At 51.6% G+C, this 11,506-nt stretch overlaps 1 long non-coding RNA gene across 1 annotated transcript in view; it reads right to left on the reverse strand.

The window, feature by feature from the left end:
- Nucleotides 1–10,297, reverse strand: part of LOC134911837 (uncharacterized) — a 50,053-nt gene extending 39,756 nt beyond the window's left edge. The window contains exon 1 of the long non-coding RNA XR_010176885.1: nucleotides 10,118–10,297. This is a non-coding gene — a long non-coding RNA (uncharacterized LOC134911837). The remainder of the gene's footprint in view (nucleotides 1–10,117) is intronic.
- Nucleotides 10,298–11,506: the final 1,209 nt, after the last annotated feature.

Here is an 11,506-nt window from a genome sequence, read left to right on the forward strand (position 1 = left end):
TGCTCTAGGATGTAAGAGAAATAACTGATGGATGGCATCAAAGGGGTCAGGATACAAGTGCCACCCATGTGGGAGGGCAAAGGTGTAGGTTGGGAGCTTTGCCGTGATTTCTTGCACCCTCACACAAAGGTGTGTGTAAGGTCAAAGTAGGGGACATAGGCGAAACTACAGTTTTGGTTATGGGCGGTCCCAGTTGGGTCCCCCCTCCCAAAAAGACCAGTAAAGTAAGTCATGTGCATGTGGCCAAATACCAGAAGGGGCGTGGTCACTGAAAATGGGGAGTGTCAACATGACACGCAACCGGTTTCTCGTCACACTAAGAATATTCTTTTCAATTCTAAATGCACCGTGCCTACAGTATATGATGGTTTATCACAATGTGGAACCTCTGAAGAACTGTATCCTTTGAGGCAGATGGCGTCTTCAGCCGGTATTTACTATTCATGAAGGAGATCATATCATCCAGAAGATGCCCGTTTGTGTAGAAATATTAATAAGGTCATCATCATACAACAGCGGTTCAACCAGACTCGTGTCACCTCCTGCCCTCTGTGTCACTCACCTTTCCCCTGCATCGTCTCTCAGCACACCATCACCTCCCCCTGTGTCATCTCTCAGAACACCATCACCTCCCCCTGTGTCATCTCTCAGAACACCATCACCTACCCCTGTGTCATCTCTCAGAACACCATCACCTCCGATTGAGTGCGTCATGACGTTATCTAGTCACACCATGCACATACACAGAGGACTCAGTACATAGATTAAAACAGAAGGAGGCAGAGTTGGGGAGCTGCAATGCTGTCATTGTCCTCCCAGTCAATAAATGCATTCCTGACCTGGCGGACACTGATTAAAGCAATGCAACTAATTAAAGATTAAATGTTTAGTCTGCAAGAGTTGGCAATTATTTCAGTGAACATTGAAGGGTAGAACACAAAATATCTTGTATAAACAATACTGTTCCAAGCTCCCTCCCTCCATGGGCACAGTTCCCAACTCCCCTCCCTCCCTCCATGGGCACAGTTCCCAGCTCCCCTCCCTCCATGGGCACAGTTCCCAGCTCCCCTCCCTCCTTCCATGGGCACAGTTACCAGCTCCCCCTCCCTCCCTTTCTTCCTCTCTCTCTCCCTAGGCACAGTTCCCAGCTCCCACTCCCTGGGCACAATTCCCAGCTCCCACTCCCTCCATCTATCTCTCACTGGGCACAGTTCCCAGCTCCCCCTCCCCCTGGCACAGTTCCCAGCTCCCCCTCCCTCTCTCCCTGGGCACAGTTCCCAGCTCCCCTCCCTCCCTCCCTCCCTGGGCATAGTTCCCAGCTCCCCTCCCTCCCACCCTGGGCACAGTTCCCAACTCCCCTCCCTCCCACCCTGGGCACAGTTCCCAGCTTCCCTCCCTCCCTGGACACAGTTCCCAGCTCCCCTCCCTCCATCTATCTCTCACTGGGCACAGTTCCCAGCTCCCCCTCCCTCTTTCCCTGGGCACAGTTCCCAGCTTCCCTCCCTCCCACCCTGGGCACAGTTCCCAGCTCCCCTCCCTCCCACCCTGGGCACAGTTTCCAGCTCCCCTCCCTCCCTCCCTGGGCACAGTTTCCAGCTCCCCTCCCTCCCTCCCTGGGCACAGTTTCCAGCTCCCCTCCCTCCCTCCCTGGGCACAGTTCCCAGGTCCCCTCCCTCCCTCCCTGGGCACAGTTCCCAGGTCCCCTCCCTCCCTCCCTGGGCACAGTTCCCAGGTCCCCTCCCTCCCTCCCTCCGTACAGTTCCCAGGTCCCCTCCCCCCACCAGAGGCGGAACTACCGCCAGTGCAACCAGTGCGATGCACTGGGGCCCGCCTATGTCCAGGGGCCCAAAGCATGTAATGAGTCAAACTGACTCATAACATGCCGCTGTGTGCTGCGGGCAACCGCTGCCCGCAGCACACTGCCGCCCAGAGAGGAGAGGAGCGCACTGCAGCGGCCACGGGGGAAAAGGAGGAGGTGGGAGGTGGAGGAGGGATCCGCAGCAGCGCTTTATTACTGGTTGAGGCGCTGCTGCTGCTGTCCCTCTGCTTCACTATAGGCCGTCTTCCGAGAAAAGCCTATAGTGAAGCAGAGGAGCAGCAGCGCCCCCACCAATAACACAGCGCTGCTACGGCTCCCTCCTTCACCTCCCTCCTCCTCCTTCTCTCCTGCCCGGGAATCGTGACCAGAAGCTGCACCGAGGAGCCCGAGCCAGCGGAGAGGGTAAGTATAATTCTTTCTTTCTTTCTTTCTTTCTTTCTTTCTTTCTTTCTTTCTTTCTTTCTTTCTTTCTGTCTGTCTGTCTTTCTTGGGACTGTCTGCCGTAATGTGTAAAAAGGGGGAATCTGCCTGCAGCAATGTTTAAAAATAAGAATTTACTTACCGATAATTCTATTTCTCGGAGTCCGTAGTGGATGCTGGGGTTCCTGAAAGGACCATGGGGAATAGCGGCTCCGCAGGAGACAGGGCACAAAAGTAAAGCTTTCCGATCAGGTGGTGTGCACTGGCTCCCCCCCCTATGACCCTCCTCCAAGCCAGTTAGGTACTGTGCCCGGACGAGCGTACACAATAAGGGAGGAATTTTGAATCCCGGGTAAGACTCATACCAGCCACACCAATCACACCGTACAACTTGTGATCTAAACCCAGTTAACAGTATGATAACAGCGGAGCCTCTGAAAAGATGGCTCACAACAATAATAACCCGATTTTTGTAACTATGTACAAGTATTGCAGATAATCCGCACTGGGGATGGGCGCCCAGCATCCACTACGGACTCCGAGAAATAGAATTATCGGTAAGTAAATTCTTATTTTCTCTATCGTCCTAGTGGATGCTGGGGTTCCTGAAAGGACCATGGGGATTATACCAAAGCTCCCAAACGGGCGGGAGAGTGCGGATGACTCTGCAGCACCGAATGAGAGAACTCCAGGTCCTCCTTAGCCAGGGTATCAAATTTGTAGAATTTAGCAAACGTGTTTGCCCCTGACCAAGTAGCTGCTCGGCAAAGTTGTAAAGCCGAGACCCCTCGGGCAGCCGCCCAAGATGAGCCCACCTTCCTTGTGGAATGGGCATTTACATATTTTGGCTGTGGCAGGCCTGCCACAGAATGTGCAAGCTGAATTGTATTACACATCCAACTAGCAATAGTCTGCTTAGAAGCAATAGCACCCAGTTTGTTGGGTGCATACAGGATAACAGCAAGTCAGTTTTCCTGACTCCAGCCGTCCTGGAACATATTTTCAGGGCCCTGACAACATCTAGCAACTTGGAGTCCTCCAAGTCCCTAGTAGGTGCAAGGCACCACAATAAGCTGGTTCAGGTGAAACACTGACACCACCTTAGGGAGAGAACTGGGGACGAGTCCGCAGCTCTGCCCTGTCCGAATGGACAAACAGATATGGGCTTTTTTGAGAAAAAACCACCAATTTGACACTCGCCTGGTCCAGGCCAGGGCCAAGAGCATGGTCACTTTTCATGTGAGATGCTTCAAATCCACAGATTTGACTGGTTTTAAACCAATGTGATTTGAGGAATCCCAGAACTACGTTGAGATCCCACAGTGCCACTGGAGGCACAAAAGGGGGTTGTATATGCAATACTCCCTTGACAAACTTCTGGACTTCAGGAACTGAAGCCAATTCTTTCTGGAAGAAAATCGACAGGGCCGAAATTTGAACCTTAATGGACCCCAATTTGAGGCCCATAGACACTCCTGTTTGCAGGAAATGCAGGAAACGACCGAGTTGAAATTTCTGTGTGGGGCCTTCCTGGCCTCACACCACGCAACATATTTTCGCCACATGTGGTGATAATGTTGTGCGGTCACCTCCTTTCTGGCTTTGACCAGGGTAGGAATGACCTCTTCCGGAATGCCTTTTTCCCTTAGGATCCGGCTTTCCACCGCCATGCCGACAAACGCAGCTGCGGTAAGTCTTGGAACAGACATGGTACTTGCTGAAGCAAGTCCCTTCTTAGCGGCAGAGGCCATAAGACCTCTGTAAGCATCTCTTGAAGTTCCGGGTACCAAGTCCTTCTTGGCCAATCCGGAGCCATGAGTATAGTTCTTACTCCTCTACGTCTTATAATTCTCAGCACCTTAGGTATGAGAAGCAGAGGAGGGAACACATACACCGACTGGTACACCCATGGTGTTATCAGAACGTCCACAGCTATTGCCTGAGGGTCTCTTGACCTGGCGCAATACCTGTCCCGTTTTTTGTTCAGACGGGACGCCATCATGTCCACCTTTGGTATTTCCCAACGGTTTACAATCATGTGGAAAAAACTTCCCGATGAAGTTTCCACTCTCCCGGGTGGAGGTCGTGCCTGCTGAGGAAGTCTGCTTCCCAGTTTCCATTCCCGGGATGAAACACTGCTGACAGTGCTATCACATGATTTTCCGCCCAGCGAAAAGTCCTTGCAATTTTTGCCATTGCCCTCCTGCTTCTTGTGTCGCCCTGTCCTTTTTACGTGGGCGACTGCCGTGATGTTTTTCCCACTGGATCAATACCGGCTGACCTTGAAGCAGAGGTCTTGCTAAGCTTAGAGAATTATAAATTTACCCTTAGCTCCAGTATATTTATGTGGAGAAAAGTCTCCAGACTTGATCACACTTCCTGGAAATTTATTCCCTTGTGTGACTGCTCCCCAGCCTCTCGGGCTGGGCTCCGTGGTCACCAGCATCCAATCCTGAATGCCGAATCTGCGGCCCTCTAGAAGATGAGCACTCTATAACCACCACAGGAGAGACACCCTTGTCCTTGGATATAGGGTTATCCGCTGATGCATCTGAAGATGCGATCCGGACCATTTGTCCAGCAGATCCCACTGAAAAGTTCTTGCGTGAAATCTGCCGAATGGAATTGCTTCGTAGGAAGCCACCATTTTTACCAGGAACCTTGTGCAATGATGCACTGTTTTTAGGAGGTTCCTGACTAGCTCGGATAACTCCCTGGCTTTCTCTTCCGGGAGAAACACCTTTTTCTGGACTGTGTCCAGAATCATCCCTAGGCACAGCAGACGTGTCGTCGGGATCAGCTGCGATTTTGGAATATTTAGAATCCACCCGTGCTGTTGTAGCAGTATCCGAGATAGTGCTACTCCGACCTCCAACTGTTCCCTGGACTATGCCCTTATCAGGAGATCGTCCAAGTAAGGGATAATTAAGACGCCTTTTCTTCGAAGAAGAATCATCATTTCGGCCATTACCTTGGTAAAGACCCGGGGTGCCGTGGACAATCCAAACGGCAGCGTCTGAAACTGATAGTGACAGTTCTGCACCACGAACCTGAGGTACCCTTAGTGAGAAGGGCAAATTTGGGACATAGAGGTAAGCATCCCTGATGTCCCGGGACACTATATAGTCCCCTTCTTCCTGGTTCGTTATCACTGCTCTGAGTGACTCCATCTTGATTTGAACCTTTGTAAGTGTTCAAAAAATTTTTTAGAATAAGTCTCACCTAGCCTTCTGGCTTCAGTACCACAATATAGTGTGGAATAATACCCCTTTTCTTGTAGTAGGAGGGGTAATTTAATTATCACCTGCTGGGAATACAGCTTGTGAATTTTTTCCCATACTGCCTCCCTGTCGGAGGGAGACCTTGGTAAAGCAGACTTCAGGAGCCTGCGAAGGGGAAACGTCTCGACATTCCAATCTGTACCCCTGGGATACTACTTGTAGGATCCAGGGGTCCTGTACGGTCTCAGCGCCATGCTGAGAACTTGTCAGAAGCGGTGGAACGCTTCTGTTCCTGGGAATGGGCTGCCTGCTGCAGTCTTCTTCCCTTTCCTCTATCCCTGGGCAGATATGATCTTATAGGGACGAAAGGACTGAGGCTGAAAAGACGGTGTCTTTTTCTGCAGAGATGTGACTTAGGGTAAAAACGGCGGATTTTCCAGCAGTTGCCGTGGCCACCAGGTCCGATGGACCGACCCCAAATAACTCCTCTTCCTTTATACGGCAATACACCTTTGTGCCGTTTGGAATCTGTATCACCTGACCACTGTCGTGTCCATAACATCTTCTGGCAGATATGGACATCGCATTTACTCTTGATGCCAGAGTGCAAATATCCCTCTGTGCATCTCGCATATATAGAAATGCATCCTTTAAATGCTCTATAGTCAATAAAATACTGTCCCTGTCAAGGGTATCAATATTTTTAGTCAGGGAATCCGACCAAGCCACCCCAGCTCTGCACATCCAGGCTGAGGCGATCGCTGGTCGCAGTATAACACCAGTATGTGTGTATATACTTTTTATGATATTTTCCAGCCTCCTGTCAGCTGGTCCTTGAGGACGGCCCTATCTATAGACGGTACCGCCACTTGTTTTGATAAGCGTGTGAGCGCCTTATCCACCCTAAGGGGTGTTTCCCAACGCGCCCTAACTTCTGGCGGGAAAGGGTATACCGCCCATAATTTTCTATCGGGGGGAACCCACGCATCATCACACACTTTATTTAATTTATCTGATTCAGGAAAAACTACGGTAGTTTTTTCACATCCCACATAATACCCTCTTTTGTGGTACTTGTAGTATCAGAAATATGTAACACCTCCTTCATTGCCTTTAACGTGTGGCCCTAATAAGGAATACGTTTGTTTATTCACCGTCGACACTGGATTCAGTGTCCCTGTCTGTGTCTGTGTCGACCGACTAAAGTAAACGGGCGTTTTAAAACCCCTGACGGTGTTTTTGAGACGTCTGGACCGGTACTAATTGTTTGTCGGCCGTCTCATGTCGTCAACCGACCTTGCCGCGTGTTGACATTATCACGTAATTCTCTAAATAAGCCATCCATTCCGGTGTCGACTCCCTAGAGAGTGACATCACCATTACAGGCAATTGCTCCGCCTCCTCACCAACATCGTCCTCCTACATGTCGACACACACGTACCGACACACAGCACACACACAGGGAATGCTCTGATAGAGGACAGGACCCACTAGCCCTTTGGAGAGACAGAGGGAGAGTTTACCAGCACACACCAAAAACGCTATAATTATATAGGGACAACCTTATATAAGTGTTTTCCCTTATAGCATCTTTTTTATATATTTCTAACGCCAAATTAGTGCCCCCCCTCTCTGTTTTAACCCTGTTTCTGTAGTGCAGTGCAGGGGAGAGCCTGGGAGCCTTCCCTCCAGCCTTTCTGTGAGGGAAAATGGCGCTGTGTGCTGAGGAGATAGGCCCCGCCCCTTTTTCGGCGGCCTCGTCTCCCGCTCTTAACGGATTCTGGCAGGGGTTAAATATCTCCATATAGCCTCCGGAGGCTATATGTGAGGTATTTTTAGCCAAAATAGGTATTCATTTGCCTCCCAGGGCGCCCCCCTCCCAGCGCCCTGCACCCTCAGTGACTGCCGTGTGAAGTGTGCTGAGAGGAAAATGGCGCACAGCTGCAGTGCTGTGCGCTACCTTTAGAAGACTGAGGAGTCTTCTGCCGCCGATTCTGGACCTCTTCTTACTTCAGCATCTGCAAGGGGGCCGGCGGCAAGGCTCCGGTGACCATCCAGGCTGTACCTGTGATCGTCCCTCTGGAGCTGATGTCCAGTAGCCAAGAAGCCAATCCATCCTGCACGCAGGTGAGTTCACTTCTTCTCCCCTAAGTCCCTCGTTGCAGTGATCCTGTTGCCAGCAGGACTCACTGTAAAATAAAAAAACCTAAGCTAAACTTTTCTAAGCAGCTCTTTAGGAGAGCCACCTAGATTGCACCCTTCTCGGCCGGGCACAAAAATCTAACTGGCTTGGAGGAGGGTCATAGGGGGAGGAGCCAGTGCACACCACCTGATCGGAAAGCTTTACTTTTGTGCCCTGTCTCCTACGGAGCCGCTATTCCCCATGGTCCTTTCAGGAACCCCAGCATCCACTAGGACGATAGAGAAAATGGGGAATCTGCCTGCCGCAATGTGTAAAAAGGGGGAATCTGTCTGCCGCTATGTGTAACAAGGGCACGCTGTCTGCCGCTATGTGTAACAAGGGCACGCTGTCTGCCGCTATGTGTAACAAGGGCACGCTGTCTGCCGCTATGTGTAACAAGGGCACGCTGTCTGCCGCTATGTGTAACAAGGGCACGCTGTCTGCCGCTATGTGTAACAAGGGCACGCTGTCTGCCGCTATGTGTAACAAGGGCACGCTGTCTGCCGCTATGTGTAACAAGGGCACGCTGTCTGCCGCTATGTGTAACAAGGGCACGCTGTCTGCCGCTATGTGTAACAAGGGCACGCTGTCTGCCGCTATGTGTAACAAGGGCACGCTGTCTGCCGCTATGTGTAAAAAGAGGAATCTGTCCGCCGTAAGGTGTAAAAGGGTCTCTACCTGATGTAGTGGTGCTACTGTGCGACATAATTTGAATAATGGAGACTACTGTGCACCGTTTTATGAATTGGTATTATTTTGTGGCCACACCCCTTCCCCACGAAGCCACGCCACTATGTATTTTTGCGCGCACTGCCACTGTTTTGCATGCAGGGGTGGGGCTTCGATGACGTTTCTTGCACACAGTGCTAAAATGTCTAGTTACGGCACTATTGCTAGGTATCCATTTCTCTGGCCCTGAGCAGGTCCCACTCACCAGATCACCAGGGGGTGAACCTGGGCCCACCGCTCGCTAGTTCCGCCACTGACCCCCACCCTTGGCACAGTTCCAAGCTCCCCTCCCTGGGCACAGTTCTCAGCTCCCCTCCCTCCCTGGGCACAGTTCCCAGCTCCCCTCCCTCCCTGGGCACAGTTCCCAGCTCCCCTCCCTCCAGGGGCTGGCAGCTTTCGGTCAGGGGGGCAAATGCAACCAAGTTGCCCTGCTTTTCAGATTGACATACAGGACCGGGCCCTCAGATAAATTTACAGAGACTTGAGACCGGCCACACTGACAGATATACAGAGACGGGACCGGCCACACTGACAGATATACAGAGACGGGACCGGCCACACTGACAGATATACAGATACGGGACCGGCCACACTGACAGATATACAGATACGGGACCGGCCACACTGACAGATATACAGAGACGGGACCGGACTCACAGATACCCCTTTCACACTGCGCAAATAACCCGGTTTTGACCTGGTATATTGCCGGGTCGACACGGGTCACTGTGTGGTGTGAAAGGGGACATGGACGAATTTCCGGGTCGCCTGACCTGATAATTCACCCTGGGTTATAAAAAGGGTTAATCCCGGGTAATTACTGGGTCAGGTGCAGTGTGAACAGGTTACCCGGGTCAATGCGACCCGGTATCCGTTCACTGCATAGGGAGAGGCACCTGCCTCTGATCCCGGCCCCGTCTCTGCCCCCAGATGACAACTTGACCCGGCAAATTGCTGGGTCGGGATTGCGGTGTATAGGGTCCAATGCCAGGTCCCACCCGGGAAGGACCCGTTTCCAATTTCCGGGAGGGACCCGGCATTGCGATCTGAAAGCGGTAGGACAGATATACAGAGACGGACCCGGCCACACTGACACGCAGGACTGGCCACACTGATAGATACAGCCTCTCCAATTATCACACAACAGGACCTCCCACAGCAGCATAAGCAAATTTACCTGCTGTACTGTAGCTTAATCTCTCTTTCTTCTGTGGCTGCACAGCTGTTCCTGCCCAGCATCAGTATGCTCAGCTCCCCAGCAGCCCGAATCGCGTGGGCACTACTGCCCTCCTTACCACGCAGGTCCCACAGCCAAGCAGTCAGTGCTGTGGCGAGATCTGCATACCTTGAGGCTTCCAGCTGCCCGCATACAGTACACCCTCCCTTTGGTTCCAGCCCTCGATGTCACAACGTAATTCCAGGCTGACTGCACTCGGTTGCATCTGACAGTGACCATGGGCAGCTGCGAATTAGAGCTAGTGACGGCTGCTTGTCATTGCGCACCAGAGGGATGCAGCAGGCCGGGCATAATCATATCATAGACTGCATCCACCCCATATTATGTCCACCCTAGTCCGGTGCACCTCTAGACCACCCCCAATTTCGCCTAAGGTGGGGGGTAATGGAGAGTGGCCAAACCAGCAACAGCCAGCACCCCTGCAGAAGAGGGTCCCATGGGCACCCGCACAAAGGAAGATGTAATGCAAGAATTATAAGTCAATCATGATCTCTTCTCCATCCACTCACCTCTACAGCCAGAAGCAGGGTGACATGGCTGCAGCAAAGCCAAGTACTGGGAGCCTGCTATCTGCGATGACTCCAGTGGATCACATGCTGGGAGGTGGGTTGAGGGGGTTCCCACAGCACACACACAAACTCTCACCCAATGTTGAGAAAAGACAGCAGGAGCCATGAAATAGACACAACCATGAGCAGAAGAAAGACGAATTCCGGCAAAGTTGGGGGCGGGGCCTAATCGCGACCCGTGTGGCCACGCCCCCTTTAAAAAAATAGCATAAAAAAACCCCAAAACCTTATACCTTACCGTGCCATAGGCAGGCACCGTGCGAGCTGTCCCAGGACCAGCCCAGCACGAGAGTCTCTTGCTATGGTGCTGCTGCATCGGCTGCTGCTAACATGTGTGCGATGGTCTCTGATGGCAGATGTGTGGATGGTCGAATATATGCTGGGGGCCATGGCTGCAGCATGTCACTGAGGAGGAGCAGTGGGATCACATGGTGGGAGTAGGATTGCCGGGGATCCCGCGGCTGCAGCTTCCCCCTGTCTTCCTGCCCTGTCATACCTGCCAGACTCAGTGGGGTGGGAGGGACGGGGATTGTGCGAACAAATGTAAAAAACAGTCTACTTCACGTGCAGGAGCTTGTTTACACTTTCCAAAGCACTTTTAAATTTCCCGCTGGTGACGTCACTGAAGTGGGTGCGGCTATGTTAATACCTGCCCGACCACCGCACAGACTCAGTCTTTAATGTGAGCACTGCTAGCGTAAAATCACAGTTTGCACGGCACAGCTAAACCCCCCCCCCCTCCCCCCTTACTCTGCAATATGACACAAATGTCTCTAAAGCCTCTACTACACACGGATAAAATTAGCTAAATGGGTGACGTCGGCCATGTTTGTACACCCAAGTGAAGCTACTCTCTGTACACCCCCTGCTGGCGGCCACTGCGCAGCCGCAACAAATTGAAAATCCCTATCTTTATAATGGGGCATATTTTACTTAATTTAAAAAAAACTATAACTTTCTGAAAAACCACAACCCCAAAAGGCACTACACTGGGACATACGCTATCTAGTAAAACAAACCCCAGGTCTTAATTCGTCCTCTATCCTGAGTTATGCCTTCCCAAAAATCTCCTCATTCACTCTATAGGAAAACCATGTCAAAAAGCCACAGAGGGAGTGGCAGAAAAAAACTGACAGTTGGAACTTTAGGTTACTCCCAAATCCTCATTTTTTATTATTTTGCCCTGAAATTTGGCATGCAGCACCGGGTGACGATTCTACACGTCCATGCCAAATTTCAGCTCAGTACGTCCAGTTACTTTTGAGGTGGAGCCCCTCAAACACCATGCCCCCATCTCAGACGTTCCCTATGGGAGAATTCCGTTTGTTC

Source organism: Pseudophryne corroboree, chromosome 4 (assembly GCF_028390025.1).
Source record: "Pseudophryne corroboree isolate aPseCor3 chromosome 4, aPseCor3.hap2, whole genome shotgun sequence".
NCBI classification, from domain to species: domain Eukaryota; kingdom Metazoa; phylum Chordata; class Amphibia; order Anura; family Myobatrachidae; genus Pseudophryne; species Pseudophryne corroboree.